We start from the raw sequence: 20,472 nt of genomic DNA, 5'->3' as shown, positions 1-20,472 counted from the left end.
ACGTTCGATGGCATTCCTATCGGGTGATCTTGGGTGGCCAAATCATTGTTCGAACTCTCCAGAATCTTCTTCAAACCGATAGCGAACAGCTGTGGCCTGGTGACATAGCGCATGGTCATCCATAAGAATTCCACTCTTGTTTGGGAATATGAATCCCTGAATGGGCTCCAAGTAGCTTAGTCATTCTCAGTCAATGATCGGTTCAGCTGGACCAGAGGAGACAGTCCATTCCATGTGGACTCAGCCCACACCAGTTTCCACAGTGCCTGGTTGACAGCTTGGCTCCATGGGTTCGTAGGGTCTGCGCCACACCCGAACCCTACCTTCAGCTTACAAAATGAAATCGGGACTCGTCTGATAAGGCCATGGTCTTCAAGTCGTCTAGAGACCAACCTATATGGTCACGAGCCCAGGAGAGATTTCTTGCTGTTAACAAAACCACCTGCATCGGTCGTCAGCTGCCGTAGACCATTAACGCCCAATTTTGGTGCACTGTCCTAACGGATAAGTCCTCCATTGATTTCTGAGGTAATTTCATGCAGTGTTGCTTGTCTGTTAGCACTGGCAACTCTACCCAAAAGCCGCTGCTCTCAGTTGTTAAGTGAAGGCCTTTGACCACTGCGCTGTCTGTGGTTGCAGCAGGTGATGCCTGACATTTGGTATTTTAGGCCCACTCTTGACACCGTTGATCACGGAACATGGAATTCCGTAACGCTTTCCTAAATATAATGCCCCAAGCATGTAGCGGCGTTCAAAGTTTGTTAATTCCCGTCGTGCGGCTATAATCATGTGGGAATTCTTTTCACATGAACCACATGACGGCAAATGACAACTCCGCCAATGCAATACCCTTTTATACATTGTTTACGCGATGCTACCGCCTTCTGTATAATTTCGTATTGCTATCCTGTGATCTTTGTCACCTCAGTATAGTGTAGTGCGTGAAAGGGCATCAGCATAGCACGTATCATTCCTGTAAGGAGTAAAACATTAGCACTGATAGCTTTCGTTTAAAGTCGTTGATTTTTGGTTGCAATGGAACATAATTTAACTTACATTAAATGCAACTTTTTATTCTGGTGCGCTTTGAAAGTTGGTTAATTCTAACATGCATTATTAAATATAGTTGGATAGGGTTACTGTTCATTTTTGGACAAATTTCACATAAAGGGGAATGATTTCGAGGCATTAAAAACAGGATTCGTAAAATTCTATGTACTCACAAATAAAAATTTACACGTGAGGTCTGCTTTGATAGAGTTTATAAGGTATAACTGTCCAGTCACATTAATATTACCACTGTCTATGTTGAACGTCAACGTACAATAACTACTCACAGACAGCAGGTACAAAGCGTGCCGAGGGGATGCGCAAAACAATACAGCCGTTATCGTAACGCGGGAACGAAGCGATTTATTTGAAATTCAAAAGGGCATGATCATTGCTTTTCGGGCAGCGGGTGGAAGCATCTGCGAAACGGCTGAGTTAGTAAATTGTTCACGTGATGCCGTGGTTAATATATACTGTGGTTGGCAAAATGGCTCTATTCAAAACCTGTGCCAAGGCCACTGTGGTCCACCATGGGGCTTCGATGACAGGGGTGAACGACGGCTGCGAAGATATCTACGGACAAATATACGTGCAAATCCTCAACCCAGTAACCTAGTGCAGCTGGCCACGGCTGGAACGGCATCCCTATGGGTACCTTCCAGAACCTCGCTGATTCTCTTCCTGTACGTCTCGTAGCTTTCCACGCTGCGAAAGCTGGTTAATCAGGCTTTTGACAAGTGGCTGTGTAATGTAATTGGACAGCGTAATTTCTAGCCTTTATTCCCTGATAATGGAGCGTTCAACATCAATTTAGGGGGTCTGCCTGCCAAATTGCCTGTTGAATTCTGTCTCAGGTTCGTCGGTCGACGCTTCTTTGGTAATTCTTCGGACGTTTCGCCAGCACGAATGTCTGTCATTGCCAGAGTTTCACCCTCTGTTTCTGTTGGTTGACTGTAGCCTGGCTCGCGCCTTCAGATTATATGTACCTGGCGTGAAAACGTCTAAGGGATTTTCCGTGTTCATTACCTCTGCGATTCTTCCCTTCATACCTGCAACGCTCATTCTTTGCAGCACGGGAATCCAGGATCCGTTCACCTTGAGGCTTTCTTCATTCTTGTTGAAGCTATTGTCATGTTTTGTATATCTATAGCTTCCCTGAACAAACAGGTATAAAATGACTTCTCTACAGCAAGAACTTCTGTGTCGGCGAATTTCAGCACGTCGTTGGTCTCACACCTCCGCCACGGCAGATTTCTCTTCGTGCCCCACCCTTCAGTGTCGCTTATGTTCGGTGATCCTGGTACCGACTGATTGTCCAGTAATTCCATCATAGACTTTATCACATGTGCATGGTATTCGATATATCCCGACATTGCAAGTGGGTCCCAATTCTCCTTTGCCGATCAGATACATTCTTTTATCTTCTTTATTCGTTTATAATTAGTCTTTACGCCGTTTTTGTGCAGTATGTAGCCGCTTCTGTCGGTCTGTGTGGGAATGTGTGGCAGAAAGACACTACTCGACATTTCTTTCTCTGATGTATTACTTCGTCGAGTGTTTGATTCTCTGACAGTTCTTAAGTAACTATTGGACTACCCATTGCTCCTCAAAAAGCTTTTCAGATGTTGCATCTTGCATCAGAGATGCTATGGCTCACATATTCGTCTTGCTGGTGGTACGAACGAGTTAATCGTGCCTCTTTTCTTACTCGGGTGCTGCTTTGATAGTTTGTGCAGGTATCGGCCCGCGTGTGTCGGTTTTCGATACATGCTGTGTTCCAGGTTTTCACCATCCCTCGTCAACAGCACATCTAGAAAGGGTAACTTTTGGTCCTTTTCTACCTCCATAATAAATTGTATGTTGAAGTCACCGACTTATCCATATCGCACCGTAGATTTACAAGGTGCCAATATCAAAGCTTGGGCTTCGAAATGTTCCATGAAACAGTTAGTTATCATTGGAGTAAGTGGAGCTAGCCATGGCGACACTTTGCAGTTGTTCTTGAAGTTGTCATTCCACATGAAATAGGTCGTGGTGAGACATGCGTGAAGGAGTTTGGGGATGTCTTGCGGGAAAATGGAACCGATATCCTGCAGAGAATCACTGAATGACACTTTAGTAAAGAAAGAAACAACATCAAAGCTGACCAGGACGTCGTTTGGTCCAAGTTTTAGTTTCTTCAGCTTCTCAATGAAATTTTCTGAGTCCTTTAATTATGTGTCAGTCTTTCCTATGTGCGGAAAGGCCAGGAGCCAGGGGCGCTTACAGTCGGCCTTACTGGAACATAATTCTTACGAATCTTTGGTAAACCATACAGCATATATGGTACGGCTTCCGTGTTACGCAGGTTCCTCCGTGTGTCCGCCGAAAGAGAAGACGCTTTGATCAGCCGATTCGTGTTCCGTGTTATCGGCTGCGTCGGATCTGTCCTTAGTTTTCGATACGTAGTTCGATCTAATAGGACTCTGATCTCCTGCTCATAGTCTTCTGTCGACAATGCCAGCAATTCGTGCTGGCGAAACGTCAGAAACATTAGCAAACAAACGTCGGCCGAAGAACCCGAGACAGATGCTCAGAACCAATTTATGAACAAGTGGCCACGATAACATTAACATTTCACCGGGTTATTTGGTAAGCTTGATAGCGTTACGGAGATGTTTAGCAAACTAAAGTGGCAGACTCTGCAAGAGAGGTGCTCTGCATCGCGGTGTAGCTTGCTGTCCAGGTTTCGAGAGGGTGCGTTTCTGGATGAGGTATCGAATATATTGCTTCCCGCTACTTAATCCTCCCGAGGAGATCACGAATGTAAGATTAGAGAGATTCGAGCGCGCACGGAGGCATTCCGGCAGTCGTTCTTTCCGCGAACCATACGCGACTGGAACAGGAAAGGGAGGTAATGACAGTGGCACATAAAGTGCCCTCCGCCACACACCGTTGGGTGGCTTGCAGAGTATAAATTTAGATGTAGATGTAGAATTCTGGTTCTGCTTGCGTTCAGTTACTCAAAGCTTCTACAAATTCAGCAAAATTTTATGTTAATTCAACTTAAAATCATACTTACAAATTGTTTCTGTTTTGGGAAAGTTGACCTCTGATTTCAAACCCATGAAATATTTCTTTTTAAGTTTCATGACAGATGCTGCGTTTGTTAAAACGTTGTAAATTATGTTTGCTACATTCGTCTCAACCTCGAATTCTGCGAAAAGTGTTATACGTAGCCAAATGTCTCGTTAGGATCATTGAACGATGATACAATAACTTTCCGTTGAGGGATTTTCATTTTGGAGATTATAATGATGTTTTAGCAGATTTTTTTTCCAGTTTAGTTGAGACTTTTCAGCAGACCTTTTCGTAATATTTTGTATGCAACTGTTAGATGCTGCCATATTTCGTGATGACTGAAAATTTTGCTTATCTCCTACCTAAGTCAATTCATTTCATATGACCTATATGATTCCAAAAACTACATTTAGGTCTTGTGCATTTTGACAGTATGACCGTTAAATACCAAAAAGCTCTGACTTAATTTCGCCACATTATTTGTTAGGTTCGAGTTCTCGTATATTTCTAATTCTTTCTTAAAGATTCTTATATAGTCTACATGCTGGACACTACGGTTTATAAGCTAGCCAATGTGTTTGAGTAATGATTTCAATACGAGGATCCTAGATCTAACCACAATCTGACCAATAATCTGTAGGATACGAGTACTGTTCTCGGTGTGCTTTATTGGGTTTCTCTATCACGAAAATCCAGAACACCATCACCGTAGCTTTAAGGGCCAAATCTTCTTTGGTAGATTAGAGAAGATTATAAACACTGTTTCTCTTACATAACAGGAGCTTAAGCGTCAACTATTGAGTTTTCTTTTAAGAAGTCAACTGTTCCCATCGTCTGTAGCGAAAGGTCACATTGGCGCGTAGAAACTGCACACGTGCCTTTGCTGTTTATGCAGTTACCGGCCATGTTTGCTGAATTTCCATCTGCACTCGACAAGTTACTACAAGTCCGTTTGTGTTACTGACGCAGGTTGTAGCTTACTCTCTTACGTAACAATTATGTAATAATTACATAATGACGTCGTATCAGCTGTAACGGCGTTTGTCAGGCAGCAGTCTCCTGAATGTGACAGAAAAAATTCCGAGTGATTGTGCCTCGCAGTTGAACTGCCCACCACACGTGTAGTCGATACTGAGGCATCAAATTTCTGATTCAATGGTTTTTAATGTCTTGGTAAGTGACGATGAACAAGCGAAGAGGCTATCTCGGTTTACATAACCGTAATTTTTAAAAGAAGTATGTTGAAAGTACAGTAATACTATAATAGGCAAATCCAAAACTTCATTGTATTTTCTGAAGACCCTTGCTTTCCTAATATTTTAAAGTAATTCCACAGCAATTACGAATAAACACAACCAGAGGCTATACTGTCCTTGCAATTCACAATACTTATCGTCATCATTGGGGCTATTTTCCAAATCTTCACTGATGAAACAACTTCTTCCAGACTTTTCTTGATGCTGCGCTAGTGTATTTTTGCGACCACATTTGTACCGGTATGTTCACTTACATCGCTGAAGTTTGAGTACGCATTCTCATAGCTCCATTCTTAATAGGAGGAGTCTTGCAAAGTCTTTCCCATGCTCCTCTTCCAACACTTTGTATGGCTATGTGACTAGAGCATATTCATAAAAATTTTTAATGTTCTGCATTTTGATACCCACGAATCTTATCTTTTTTTCTTACCGTTGGAAACTTTCCTCTCCACTCTACCGATTCCTAAATGTTTCTTTAGACTATGCAGCAGGAAAACCTAGAATTCTGGATATATACTCAAAAACAAAGGCTTTTCTTGCAATTTGGAACTAATACTCAACATAGTACCGCTCAACAAAGAAAACTACCAAAACGAACAAGGCAATCGAGAGCTAACAAAATTAAACGATGAAAATAATAAAACCACCTAAATTTGTAAGAGGATTAAAAAAAGGGTTCAGATGGCTCTGAGCACTATGGGACTTAGAACTACTTAAACCTAACTAACATAAGGACGTCACACACATCCATACCCGAGGTAGGATTCGAACCTGCGACCGTAGCGGTCGCGCGGTTCCAGAATGTAGCGCCTAGAACCGCTCGGCCACCCCGGCCGGCTAAGAGGATTATCGTACACAAATAATCAGTGCCGAAACGAAAGCCCTTTTGAATAACCAAATTTAAATGACATTCATTCACTGTTCACGTTCACAGATTAAATAGTCGAATAATCCCCAAACAGCTGATCGTCAGAATAAAGTCACACAACCTCTAACCTACAAATCACACATCCAGTCGTCTGGACACCTATAGCTCTTAACGCCTACGCACTCCTCGACAGCTATTACATTCAGTTTCAACTTTTTCCACCACCCTTCCAATGTATCAACATATCGTTGACATGTCTGTAGTATTATAAAAATGCAGGAGGAAAGAAACAGAAACACAGATGTACAAAGGCAACCCCCCCCCCGCCCCCCACTCCCTACCACACATACACAAAAAGAGCCACACATACCAACACGTTCATCAGAAATGAACACTTATGAGTTTGGAGAAATATACACATAGAGAGAAGAAGTGAGACGTCAACCCAACAAACAGTTATGGCAGAAATTGCTCACAGTTCTCGTAAGAAAAACCTATAGTTCTTGGCAGAGCAATATTGGCGTTACACAGAACATAACTTTGGAAATATGAGGACTACAAAACGAAAAGTGACATGAAAATGTACTGATTTTTGCAAGTGGAGTACCGATATCAGAGAAAACACAATTTTAGGCTAGATAGAAGAATAACTGAAAGTAAAAATTAATTAATGTAAAAATTGTTTTGTAGTCTAAAGGTACTGCACACAACAATGATACTATATTTTTCCAGATTGAATCCGTTGAACATGGCTGAAAAGGTGAAAAACATCTGGAACACAAGCATAGATCGCAGTGAGGCCAGTTTCACACTCGGACACTAGTGACGATCGCCAGTAATGGTCACTGGTGACTACGGTAAACACCCTCGGATCACCGGTGATGATGATGATTAGTAGTTTTTTAGGGCGCACAACAGCGAGGTTATCAGCGCCCGTTCCCAAAAGTTCAATTCAGAGCCGAATCGTGAGAGAATTGGTATTGTTCAAATTGCAAGATTGGACACAGCACATCAAAACAGGGAGATAAAACTAAAAATAAAATAGCAGTACAAACAGGGAAAAATAAGTAACGGTGGCTGAGTGACCACTTACAAATAATGGGTGACCAAACCACTGGACAGCACATTAAGACTTCAATCCCAATATTTTGGGAAGAAGGCCAGACATCACACAAAAACGTAAAACTCTAGCGACACTCGCCTCATTATTAGTTAAAAGAGAGGGTAGGTCTGGTGGGAAACTGAAATCTTCCCTCAAACCCGCATATAAAACACACTCAGTTAAAATATGCCGTATCGACAACTGTGTCCCACATGTCTGACACGTTGGTGGCTCCTCACGACGTAACAGAAAACCATGTGTCAAAGGACAAAGTCCTATTCTATGCCGTGTAAGGGCTACTTCCTCAGCGCGTCGTTGTCGGAAGGAGGTGAGCCCCGGCGGACAGAATCCTTCACCGCTCCCAACTTATTATCCCTCACGTCCAGCCACTGAGCCTCCCACCAACGCATGACCTTCCGAGTCACGAAAGACGTAATGGCCTGCAGGGGGACGGAACAGCGAGCAGGAGGTGGGATGGAGCAAGCCTCCTTGGCAGCCGCATCTGCAAGTTCATTTCCAGGAATCCCTATGTGCCCTGGAACCCAGCAGAAAATCACATCCTTACCCTGCTGTTGCAAGAGCAGGAGTGCGTCCTGCACCTCTTGCACCATCCGATCTGTTGGGTACATTTGTTCAAGAGCGTGTAGAGCACTTTGGGAATCGGAGCAGATGATGAATTTCGTGCCACGATGTCGGCGCATATGCTCTAATGCTTGCAGAATGGCAAACAGTTCTGCATAGTAAACTGAGAACTGCTCTGGGAGCCCTATCCGATGGACAGTATCGGGAAACACAGCAGAGCAGCCCATAAAATCCCCCTGTTTAGACCTATCCGTGTAAACAGTAATAAAATCGGAATGGCGTTCTAAAATCTCAATAAGTTTAATTTTAAAAAGGTGGTCTCGGATCACCGGTGTCCTACACTGGAGGTATTGCCGACTGATTAGTTAGTGAAATGAACTCGTACAGACGTAGCAACTAACTTTCGCTAGCCTTTTATGGTCCTAAAAATAAGGCATTAAATTTGAAAAAAGAAGATACAACTTACCAATTTTTTTTTTCTTATCCATGCTCTTCTCATTGAAATCAGGCACAAACTTCGTTATAATTTCTTTCCACGCATTCGTTTTCATCACTTTTTTGCTATAGTCATCGCTTTTCACATCCCATACAGCAGGACGGCCTTCTACTTCACTTAAAAAATCTTCTGTGTTAATCAAATCTAAACTCATAGCTACAGTGTGCACAGTATAATGTACAATGAATATTTCGCGCCACTGTCTCAGAAATGAGGGCCTGTCGGTTGGCAACTCTGCAGCGCTGTGTCTGTGATCAGTATTACAATATGAACACTCCAATTCAAACTAACGCAAGTCCGGCTGTGACTGCTGTGAACACAATGACCTTGTCCGTCACATGTGACCAGGGTCAGTGACTGCTGGGTCACAGTGGCTCGGTGATACAGTGTAGTGTCCCGGTGTGAACGCTCCTGTTCAAACGAATGTATCTCTGTCGGTGACCGTCACTGGTGACTGTCACCAGTGTCCCAGTGTGAAACGGGCTTAAGAAGAAAGGGTCTCCATTTATAATACAAACATTTTCATACATGCAGCGGAAAATCGCCACACCAACAAACTTGTCAGACACAATTCCATTTTACTTTTCGGCCGTCAGTACGATATCAACGGCGACCCGCGTCAAGCCGCTCTTCTGTCCGTTAAAACAGCTATCAAACTCAGGCTGTCCTGTGGTTCCTTCTTTGTGAGTTAGTGCGTATGGTGACAGAGACTAACCAAGCGTATTGTCTTTCCTGAGGTTTGTTTCTTACATTATTCCGTCAGCACTGACGCCATGAGTCTGTTTCGCACAAAGATCATAGATTATATTTCTAATCCTTTAATTGCTACCCGATTACCTAAGACTATTAAATGTTTCACCCTACCTTCCATAATCAGAAGTATTTTCCATATACAGAAAAGCAAACCATGTTTTTTTTTCCAGTTTTTAAATCTGCCTTCATTAAATGCCGTGCTAAAACTGCTCTAGAGTACCTCTATTTTTACTAAAACCAAACTGGTGTGTTCATAATCCAAATCCGATTTGCCCTTCTATTCTTCAATAAAACGCTCTTTTGAATCATTTAGAGACCTAGTTGTGCGATAATTTTTGTATCTTTACTCTTTTTCTTTCCTCAGAAGCGTAGTGATTTCACTCTTTTCTACGTCCGATGGGTCTTCCCATTTTATTTACGAACTCGTGTGGTTCTGTCTCTATTAGATGGCCCGATTTCCATAAGCCTTCCTCTGGTAATTGAACAGTGCCTGGATATTTGTTCCTTTCGACATTGTGCAATTAAAAAAAAATTGAAGCAAATACTGAATCCAGCACTGTATCCTCATTTCTAAATGGCCAAATGTCTTCTGGACCCCTATAAATCTTCTCCTAGTATTTTTCCATTATGTCCCCATAATTTATGCCTCTATTAGGCAATTATCCTATTTATTTTTGATAAGTAAGTTCCGCGTTCTGCGCCCACTAAACTGATAGTTACTGCACGCACGGGTGTCTCGAAAGGTACGCTACAACTTTGATGTGCTATACCACCCAAGCTAATTAAGATATTCATACCATGTTTCGCTTATGTTACAGACGAACTCACAGAATTTTGTTTGTGTATGTTCCATGCATTCGTGAGTGAAAAATAATGACAGCGGCTCAAGAAAAGGCTCAGTGTGCGGAATGGTTTATTCAGACAGAATCGGACATAGAAAGGAAGTTCCTTTATCATTTAGCTACAATATAGCATGTCAGCAACTGGAAGCAGTTAATTCCATAAATTATTTTGGAGTAGGCATTAGGAGTGATTTAAAATGGAATGATCATATAAAGTTGATCGTCGGTAAAGCAGATGCGAGACTGAGATTCATTGGAAGAATCCTAAGAAAACGCAAACCGAAAACAAAGGAAGTAGGTTACAGTACACTTGTTCGCCCACTGCTTGAACATTGCTCACCAGTGTGAGATTTGTATCAGATGGGGTTGATAGAAGAGATAGAGAAGATCCAACGGAGAGCAGCGCGCTTCGTTACAGGATCATTTAGTAATCGCAGGAGCGTTACGGAGATGATAGATAAACTCCAGTGGAAGACTCTGCAGGAGAGACGCTCAGTAGCTCGGTACGGGCTTTTGTTGAAGTTTCGAGAACATACCTTCACCGAAGAGTCAATCAGTATATTGCTCCCTCCTGCATATATCTCGCGAAGAGACCATAAGGATAAAATCAGAGAGATTAGAGCCCACACAGAGGCATACCGACGATCTTTCTTCCCACGAACAATACGAGACTGGAATAGAACGGAAAACCGATAGAGGTACTCAAGGTACCCTCCACCACACACCGTCAGGTGGCTTGCGGAATATGGATGTAGATGTAGATGTAGACACGCAAATTCAAAAGAACTTCTAAACATTATATGGGATGTATGCACCGTCGTGGACGTCGGTACGCCGGTGATACAGTATTTTTGTGCAGACAGGACCTGATGGCGTAATGCATCATCCTGGGCGACCTGGACAAGAGAAGCCGGCACAGAACGGATGCGGTTGGCTTTTCAACGTTCACCGCAGATGTCTGTTCGTAGGGCGTCGCGGGAGCTGCAAATCCCTAGCGCGAACGTGACCGCCACCGCGCAGCGTGTTCTTCGATAACGTTCGTGATGTATCCATACCAATTGCACCGGCTGCACGCTTTGAAACCGGACAACAAGTCTCAACGTATGCAATTCGTTTTGGACGTTCTTCACCTTTAGAGGAGAATGGAAATTTTCTGAACAATGTAGCATTTTCTGACGAAGCATCATTCCACGTGTGGAGTGAACGCACCAATGATTTAAAAAACCGGAGAGTTGCTGCCACTGTCAAAGTTAATGCGTATCTGTTGCGCCGAGTATGGACAAAGCTTGAATACAGATTGGATTTGATTTTGTCCACTACAAATAGTTTTTTTAAAAGTCTGCGACTGTGAAAACAATGAGCATATTCATAAATAAGTTTTATGTCACCAGTCACGACTTTCTTTTTTTCATATTTTACGCGACTCGTTTCAGTAGATGATTCCCATTTTCAGGTGTGTACTTCTTTGTACTATGCCAGTTTTACGTAGTGTTTTCAATGTGTAAGGTTCTGTTTTGTTTTGTTGACTTTACTGCAATATATAAAAAACTCCCAATTTTTAGTTATCGATCTTTATATGTAGTTAGTGGCGGAATTTGAAAGAACTTTTAGTTACTGTTTTCTTATGGTCCATTTGTGCAGAGTATCACGCATGTTACACACAACTAACAACTTTTAGTGGACAGTACTGATCAAGAATAACTTACATAAACAAAATATTTTGGATGTAGTTGACAAAGACAACGTTACAGATCCTCCATAGATATGCTTTTGTACAGAAAGTATTAATCTTTACAACATGGATTATAACTTACTTACATAAATTTTACAATGGTGCTTACTTCTGTGTGTTACTACATTTATTCAAGCATATTGTCGAAACATCTTAAGAAATTCACCGAATCACTTTCAAGTTTTTCGTTTAGCATTTCGTAGACGAGGGCTCATTCGTTTCCGGACCAGGGCTCCTTAAGTTAAATTGATACATTTATACTTCTCCATCATTCCTAGAAGTTTGTACGCATCACGGTATAACTCTGTGTATACATACACGTATATTCGCCGGCTCCTAAAACTTGGGCGCTCTGTAGCGTTATTGGATGACGTTCCCGGACACATGTTCCTATCCTTATTTTGTTCCTCAAGACACCTTCTATGTGCTCTGGAAGTCTGTATAGTTTTGAAAAACCGTGTAATAAGTTTATGATTTTAGGTGTAAATCATTTATACTTCTGAAGAAGACGTTTTCATAGACGTTGAAGTGTACACCAAGAGGTTATCACAACCCTTTTTACTATTGAAACTGATTTGGCTATTTTCCAGATTGTCCCCACGAAGATTGTTTTCTACAGTTGTTGCCTCCAGCCATATTCAAGAATTTAAAGATTTATTTAAAAGTACAATTTCTATGAACGTACGGTTGCCTTTCTTCAACCCATCTTCTGAGATAACTCGCAGGGTTGACCACCATGACTTAAAAACTGATGGTTCAGTAGTATTCACATATGTCAGCATCTGCCTTGTTTGGAATTGCAATTATTACATTCTTCCTCAAGTCTGAGGGTTTTTCACCTGCTTCATATATCTTGCACACCATGTGTAATAATTATGTCATGAATTAAATATGTTATAAGTACTAAAATTACATTTTAGCTGTAGTGCTGAACCAACCAACCCACATTCGATGCAAACAATAAATAATAATATTCCTTCTAACTTAACGTGTTATTCCAGACTTTTTAACATACTCATAGAGGTCTTACCAAGGCAGTATGAATGATATTTTGTCTAGTGTGATCCTTTACGACTACTACTCCACACGTTCAAAATGGCTCTGAGCACTATGGGACTTAACATCTGTGGTCATCAGTCCCCTAGAACTTAGAACTACTGAAACCTAACTAACCTAAGGACATCACACACATCCATGCCCGAGGCAGGATTCGAATCTGCGACCGTAGCAGTCGCGTGGTTCCGGACTGAGCGCCTAGAACCGCTAGACCACCGCGGCCGGCACTCCACACGTTCGCTGCGTCTTCTGCACAAGATGCAACTGGAGTTTTCAGCGTTACGTGAGGTGGAGCAGGGCACAATCTAGCGCTGATGGAGACTCCAGAGAAGGGGCGATGCTCCTCCTTAAAGCGATTCCCTCCGACAACAAGAGAGCTCTCCGCCGGTGTACGCGGCCGCCGTGCGTGTAATTGCTGGCCGGATTACGAATTAGACGAGCTCATCCCATTTGCTCGCTAACGGGTTTTTTCAGCAGACGAGGTTCTGAGAGAGAGGTATCCAGCGACGAAAATCAGTTTACTGTCACAGCAGACTAAATCTGACAGCTGAAAAGGAGCATCGGTTGTTGTGTGTTTGACACTGATGCTCGGAAGGAATTTCGCGTCACTGATACAGTGATTCGCCTAGAACAGGTAATAAGAGATTATCGGATCACATGTAGGAAACAAATAATATGTCTGTTCCTGGGGTTCCCTAGAATATGCCCTCATAAGAAACACCTTTTTTGTTCTATGCAACTGTGACCTACTTTAATACTTAATCAGACTTACTGGAAGTGCTGACGTACTGTTTAGCGAGAAACTATTACTCCGGAGGAATTAATTATAATCCCAATCCAGCAAAATGAAACTGCTTTTCTGAAACATTTCAAGCAAATGGAAGGAAGCGGTATCTGCTGATACTTTGCGGTTCCCAAGTAAATTATCTGCGACCTCACGACAAGCTCCGTTTATGTTTTCGTTTGATGTATTGCCTTTTTGTAGAAACATTTTCACTAGTTAGAGGCAAGGAAATACATCTAGCTTATGAAGAAGAATAATTCAAGGAGGTTATACAGGACATTACTGTGCTACAACTTAGAGAAGTGGTTTCTTTCGTTCAAATTGACTAATTTTCGATATTTAAGAATCATAATGTCTCAAATAAGAGATCCAATCCAAAGGCGATAAAAAAGAGGGAGTACAAGTATTCTCATTTGCGGCTCAAATTATTGTAAATGCTGATTACTTTTATTACAGACGGAATTGTATTCATCAAATTTAATAGCATGGATAAAAATTTGCTTCATGCCAACAAGTCATTCTTAATTAATAGCGCATTCGGTGACAAACGACGCCTTACGTAGTTAATGTTCACACAAAAGAAGTGATTTTGTAAAAAGTTAATTTGGCGTTCAAATTATGCTACAAGTTCTGCTTTTTAGTAATAAATAAAATAACTAACGAGAGAGCTCTTAAGTTGCTCGATCGTTGCGTCAACAAACAAATCGCTTCCAATTTAATTTAAATACCCAGAAAATAATATTTCATTTAAAACGGGAGAATTAAGAGGTTTGTCGTTTTACAAAATGAAAACAAGTTTGAATTATAATGGTCCAGTTATGACTGGCAAATACATTCACCAAGTGCACTTACATCCTTATCTTGACAATACAAGAATAAGAAGGAAAGAATCTAGTGTCGCATTTACCTCAGAGAACATCGGAGAACAAAAAGTAGGATAGCATTTGAGGGTTACATATATTAATTTTCCAAATGTTTTGCTTTTTCCTACTTACAATCAAAAGAAATAGTTTTTACTATTATTTCAATGTAACTGGTGTAATTTCGCAAACATTTAAAATGAACTGTTACGTGGCAGTCCATAAGCAGGCAAATTACCTGACGTTATTATCATGTGCCTTAAGCATGAATCAGTCAGACGCAGATGTTCACAGTTGCATCTTAGTGAAAAGATATGTTATATCAGACATAATTATTTCGAGAAACTAAATCTGTTTTACATTATTAGTAATACGGACACACGCCACTGCAAACTTCAAAAAGCAAGACAAAGTCACCATGCTACATTTACGAACCGAAGAAGGCCTTGGCTCGCTGACTTCTGCTGTAGTTTCATTGTTACAACTCTTTAGCGATGGCAGATTTAAGAAGCTTGAAAATTACATTTCAGTTTCCCAACAAAATGGTGGCCTTACAGTAATGGCAGATGAGTAAGCTTCATGAGAGATCACCTGTTGAGTACAGCCAAATGAAGGAGCCCAGTACTGAAAGTTGCAATTATGTTTAAGTACTGAAGAAATGCAGCAATGTCTTCCAGTAGACTAAATTTACGAAATTTGGTTAGTAACATTTCTGCATATCAGTGGCAATATACCTGGTGAAATATGTCAACCTTCATTGTGGGTGACTTCCTAATAAAGAAAATTTATGATTAATGCAAACTAAAAATATGAATAAAATAAAGACGTTAATCTTCCCTGCAAACTGTTTGTTAGTTTACACATTCGTACGTCTTGTTGTCAAGCTATAAGTAAAGCACTAGGTTTGGATCGACAATATAGGCAATACATTCGATAAGTAGTTCATTCCTGAGAAAATACTATCAGTTGTTTAAATCAAGTGCTTTTAAATTGTGTCATTATATACTCAACCTTACAGACTTTGTTTCTTTAATTCTAGTCTAATGTAATATATCATTTTTACGCGTTTTCCATAGCTTTGAATTTGGTCGTGTGTGAGTCATTTCAGTGTGAAATTAAAAATCGCTGACTGTTATAAAAGGCAATGCCGCGATTTTATGGGTTTCACTTGTGCTTTGGAGCTCACGTCCGTGAGAGTTCGCTTCTGCTTCAGACTTACTTTCTGCGAAAATTTACTTCCACGAGTGATTTTGGTTACACTTTATTTAAGCATTAGAGCTTCATGAATCGTTCAAATAACATACGTCTTGAGAGTCTTTCAAGTCAAAAGTTTAATCTACTTTAGCAATGGAGCTATGTGGAATGTCTTCTAAGACGACGTAAGTTTACTGTGAATAAAGTAAGAGATAACGTATTAGCTTCACGTGGGAATTATTTACATGTTATCACCACTGAATTATTTAACGGAGAGAACGGATTACCTAAAAAGGATGTCTAAAATTAATGTCATGTGCAGGTTCGTATTCTTATCAGGAATCACACAGTTTTTAGTCGCTACTCAGATTAATTTTATTATAATGATACATGACCTTATCTCATGGTCAATTGTAATCCTACAGATTATTCAAATTAAAGCCTCAAATAAAGAAAATATTTTCCAGTGCCAGTCGCTGCTAGATAAGACGAGTGTTATTGACTGGCACTCGGAAACAAATCACTGTTTTCGCAATTCCCATAGTAGCTGAAATTTTATTTTAGTGCTTGGTATAGCTGTTATATTATGACCACAAAAACGTGTCGTCAAGCACTCGATTTCCATCCATAACGACCATCTTCACATTTGACACAAAGATCCTAATACGATTAAGTGAAAGTGGCACGATTAACTGATCTAATGAAGCAAATTTTGTTTATGTCTATTGAGGGTGTTCAAAAAATGGCTCGGAGCACTATGGGACTTAACTTCTGAGTTCATCAGTCCCCTAGAACTTAGAACTACGTAAACCTAACGAACCTAAGGACATCACACACATCCATGTTGGAGGCAGGATTCGAACTTGCGACCGTAGCAGCGGCGTGGTTCCGGACCGAAGTGCCTAGAACAACTCGGCCACAGTGGCCGGCTATTGGCGGTGTTACTTTGGGTTAAGCGTATTGGGATAATAAAAGGCTTTGTACATTATAATCAGATCTGATGATGGTCATGGGCCCAAATCGAGGGTGTGACGACATTTGCTTGTGGTCATAGACTAGGATTAAAAAAACAAATTAAGTATTTCCTGGATCATTGTCTTCATGTGCGACTACGTCGCAACGTGTATAACACAACATTACGTTGCATATGGAACCTTTTGATGTCTGTGTTTGTCTATGACTCGAGTCTGCTTGGAAGGGTCGGTGGTGAGTTTCGACTTGATTGATTGTTTTATTGCTTGATCCTGTCTGGACTTTCCAGAAATCGAAATGCTCCGTGTGTGGTGAGATACCTAATGAAAAATTATACTCAACAGAAAACGCAGAAAATACCCTCATAAATAAAGCGTCGTTTCCGGTCTTACAAAATTAACAAATGATAAGGGGCAGGGAATGTCTGACTACTAAATAGATAATGTAAGTCTAGATTTTTCCCGATTTAATGTTTCTCATGACCATACAAATGAGATAAGAAATCTACAGATTTCGATATTAAAAAAGAAACCAGATAGTTAACACACATCCTAAAAGCATCACTTTGTATTATAATCTGTACACGTGTTGTACAGTTGTTGATTGTGCGCAAGGAAGATTGGTGGTAGAAAGTGACAGACATCATCCTTAATGAGCTCAGCCAAAACTTAAGTGATCCGATGGTATAAAAGCAATTGGTGGATCATGTTACAAAAAGACATACAACGCATCAACTGAAGCCACTTGCCATTGCATATGCAATTTTCTGGAAAAAAATGCAGACGCGTCACAAATCTCTTGTCCGCTCGGAAATCAGAGAAAGACAACTGACGGAATCACTGGCGTGAATCTGAATAAAAGAGCCATCCCTATAAAATTCTTTTAGTACTAACAGTGCCTGCTCAGATCTAACAACCTGCTCAAAGAAGCAGTGCTTACCAAATGAAGAGTCGTCATTGCAGCCGGAAGGCAGCGTCTGCGCCCATCAGAATCTGCGTCCGACTGTGTCTGAAGCCAGTGTTGATGCGTCTGAATCTCGCCCCAGTTGACTGTAAAGAGTTCTCCATAATTTGTCCATGTACTCTTCTTAACGGTTACATAATGCTAAAGTTAACGTGATAAAACAATATCATTTTTCTTATTTGTTAATAGTGTTGTTTGCTGGCAGTGTAAGCTGTCTGTGAAGTTACGTCAACTTTTAACATTTGAGTCCGTAAACTTTGAACATAGGAATTGGACTGCGAGAAGGTGTTGCAAAGTAGGACTGCGAGAAAGTAACTTCAAAGTACGTATCTGGTTCCCTGTCTGTTTAAACATTCCTAATATAAGAATACTGTCTGATTACAACTCTGTGAATCATTAAACTTTTAAACTGGTAAATTGGCCCTGGAAAAACTCAATGTCCCCCTTTTTTTAATTATTTGATTGTGGCTTACCTGTTGCACAATGGAGACACGGTGACACTGGTCACGTCTTGAAAGTGCTCCGCACTTGCTGGGCTACAACTAACTACTGAGATGCGCCTGGCGCAATGCGCTCCCTCTTTGAAAAAAGGACAAAGCATGATTGGTACGAAACAGATCTGAATCAGTAAAAGCGATAGCTCCTATTTTCACATGGATTCTGGATGCAGGCAATAGCTTGGGTTAAATTTAAACAACAAATGTAATCAGTTTTCTGATTAGAAACGTTCTACATTGAAAAATTATTTCCTTCATTGCTTCGCAAACTTTAATACACACAAAAAATTAGAGTCCTTGAATGGACAAACGTAAGTAGTGTTTCACATCAAATTCAAATTGAAAATTATGCATGGCTGATTATTTTCCCCTTCAAGTCTCTGGATATCTGAACCAAAAATGCGCAACTACAAACTGCCGTAATGAAGTACAAAATCTGAAATCAATTACATTAAATTAAATACTCTTCTATTATTCATCAAAGTAATCACAATAAAAATATTTTTCTAAAAATGCTTCAATCTCTTTCCTAATCTGAAATAATTAATCAGTAAATCAACATGTTCCACTTCTTCAGAATATAACTTAAACTGTACTACTCGGCTTATGCCGTACTACAAGTCGTGACACACCACTGCCAACTACTGAGTCTCCTCATCTCACGATTAGCGCATCATATGCCGCGCATCTTGCAAAGCAGAGATGGTCCAAGCAAGCCTCAAGGCGACACAGCATTTCTGATGACACTGCGCGCTTACAGTTTCAATCAGTACAAAGGCACTTAAGCGCCCATGACATCCAGATATTAGGGAAATGCCTATGAAACTATCTAAAGTTCCTTATAAAGGCAAGCGCACCTGATTTGCTTCAGGCAATCAAACTTGCGTAACATTTGGTCTGGCAATCAGGCGAGAGGAAACCCACTTCTCCAGTTCAGCGGTTGGGTTGTCTTGTCTGAATATATTCTAACTGACCTTGTTACCTGGATCAGTTGTTAACCAGTATAATGCCTCCTGATCTATGTAGATGTACTGCCCTTATGAGAGAATTCCACAAGATCTCCAGGAATTCTAACCTACCTGTGCATAGCGACCTGCCACTTTTAAATCGTAAGACACTGAAATCACGCCACCCAAATCTGTGCGTTGCTGCTGATACGGTTGCTAAGTATTTCAAACCTCTTGAAGAATGGAGAGGTCGGTGGGAAGCAGTGACAGATGTGCGCCTGCATAACATTTTCTCAGGTGCTAAACTTCCAAGTGGATTCGATCTACCATGCAAAACCTGGACTACTCTCAACAGAAGCCGTACCGGCCATGGTCGATGCTGGGACGCTCTGTGTAAGTGGAAGAAGCTGCCTAATCCAGCCTGTGACTGCGGGGCTCCATACCACACTGTTCACCACATTGTCAGTGAATGCAGGATTCGATCCTATCACGGTGCTGAAGAGGGCTTCCTGCTAACAACTCCAGATGCAGTGCGCTGGATTGAAGGACTGGATATTTAGTTGTAAATGCAAACTTAAGTTTCTTGTGTGTCAATATGTACGTATGTATATGTAATTCAATTTTATTATATGTCTGTATGAGCCATACTCTATGTAAATAGCCTGCATCAATTAAATAGACATCTTCAGTAATATTGAACTAGGAATTCAGCAGTACTAAATGAAATGTTAATTCAGTTTGTTATATTAAAATAACTCATAAATCAACTCACAAGCAATGGAAATTCTAAAGTAAGAGTTGGGCGCTCTGATTGAAGGGTCTGGAGTAAGATTCTAGTAATCACGTATAAAATGAAACAATTTCAGTCGCGAAGTTTTACATTTATGGTCATATCTCCAGTATAAACGATAGATGTGCTAGAGAAGGAAATGCACTGGATTTGTGGGCGGAGTTGGAAGAAAATTGCTCATTCGAAACTGAAAGCAAGTCTCCAGAATGAATCTAGATTGTACCTAAATTCTAAAAAAAAAAAAAAAATGACTTTACTGCCCCTACGGATTATGTTGTTGTCATGGTTAGATATCACCATATCAGCCTGTAGGTGAAGGCTGGAGCGGCTGCAGAATCTGTCACTGGCGGCGCAGTGACGACCTGCGCCCGAAATGTTCCTAAATCACCCAACACGTCTGTTTAGGGATAGACCCCGGCGCCAACAAAGGCCAAAAAATGGCTCCCGGTGGTCAAGCGAAGAAGTGTCGAATGCCGAATGTCTAATGAATTTGTACCGACTGATTCCTAAAACGAAACCTCGTATTTCTGAGTTTTCTGTTCTTTACTTCTGATTAAAAAGGCATCTCAGACTCTCTCTATCTCTGTCTGTGACCAATGAAGTAGAACTTTGGCAGCACAGTCAAGTCTCTCTCTCTGACTTCCAGCTTACTTCAAAAAATGTTCAAA

This window comes from Schistocerca americana, chromosome 6 (genome assembly GCF_021461395.2).
Source record: "Schistocerca americana isolate TAMUIC-IGC-003095 chromosome 6, iqSchAmer2.1, whole genome shotgun sequence".
NCBI classification, from domain to species: domain Eukaryota; kingdom Metazoa; phylum Arthropoda; class Insecta; order Orthoptera; family Acrididae; genus Schistocerca; species Schistocerca americana.
Note: the sequence above shows the minus strand (reverse complement) of the source record.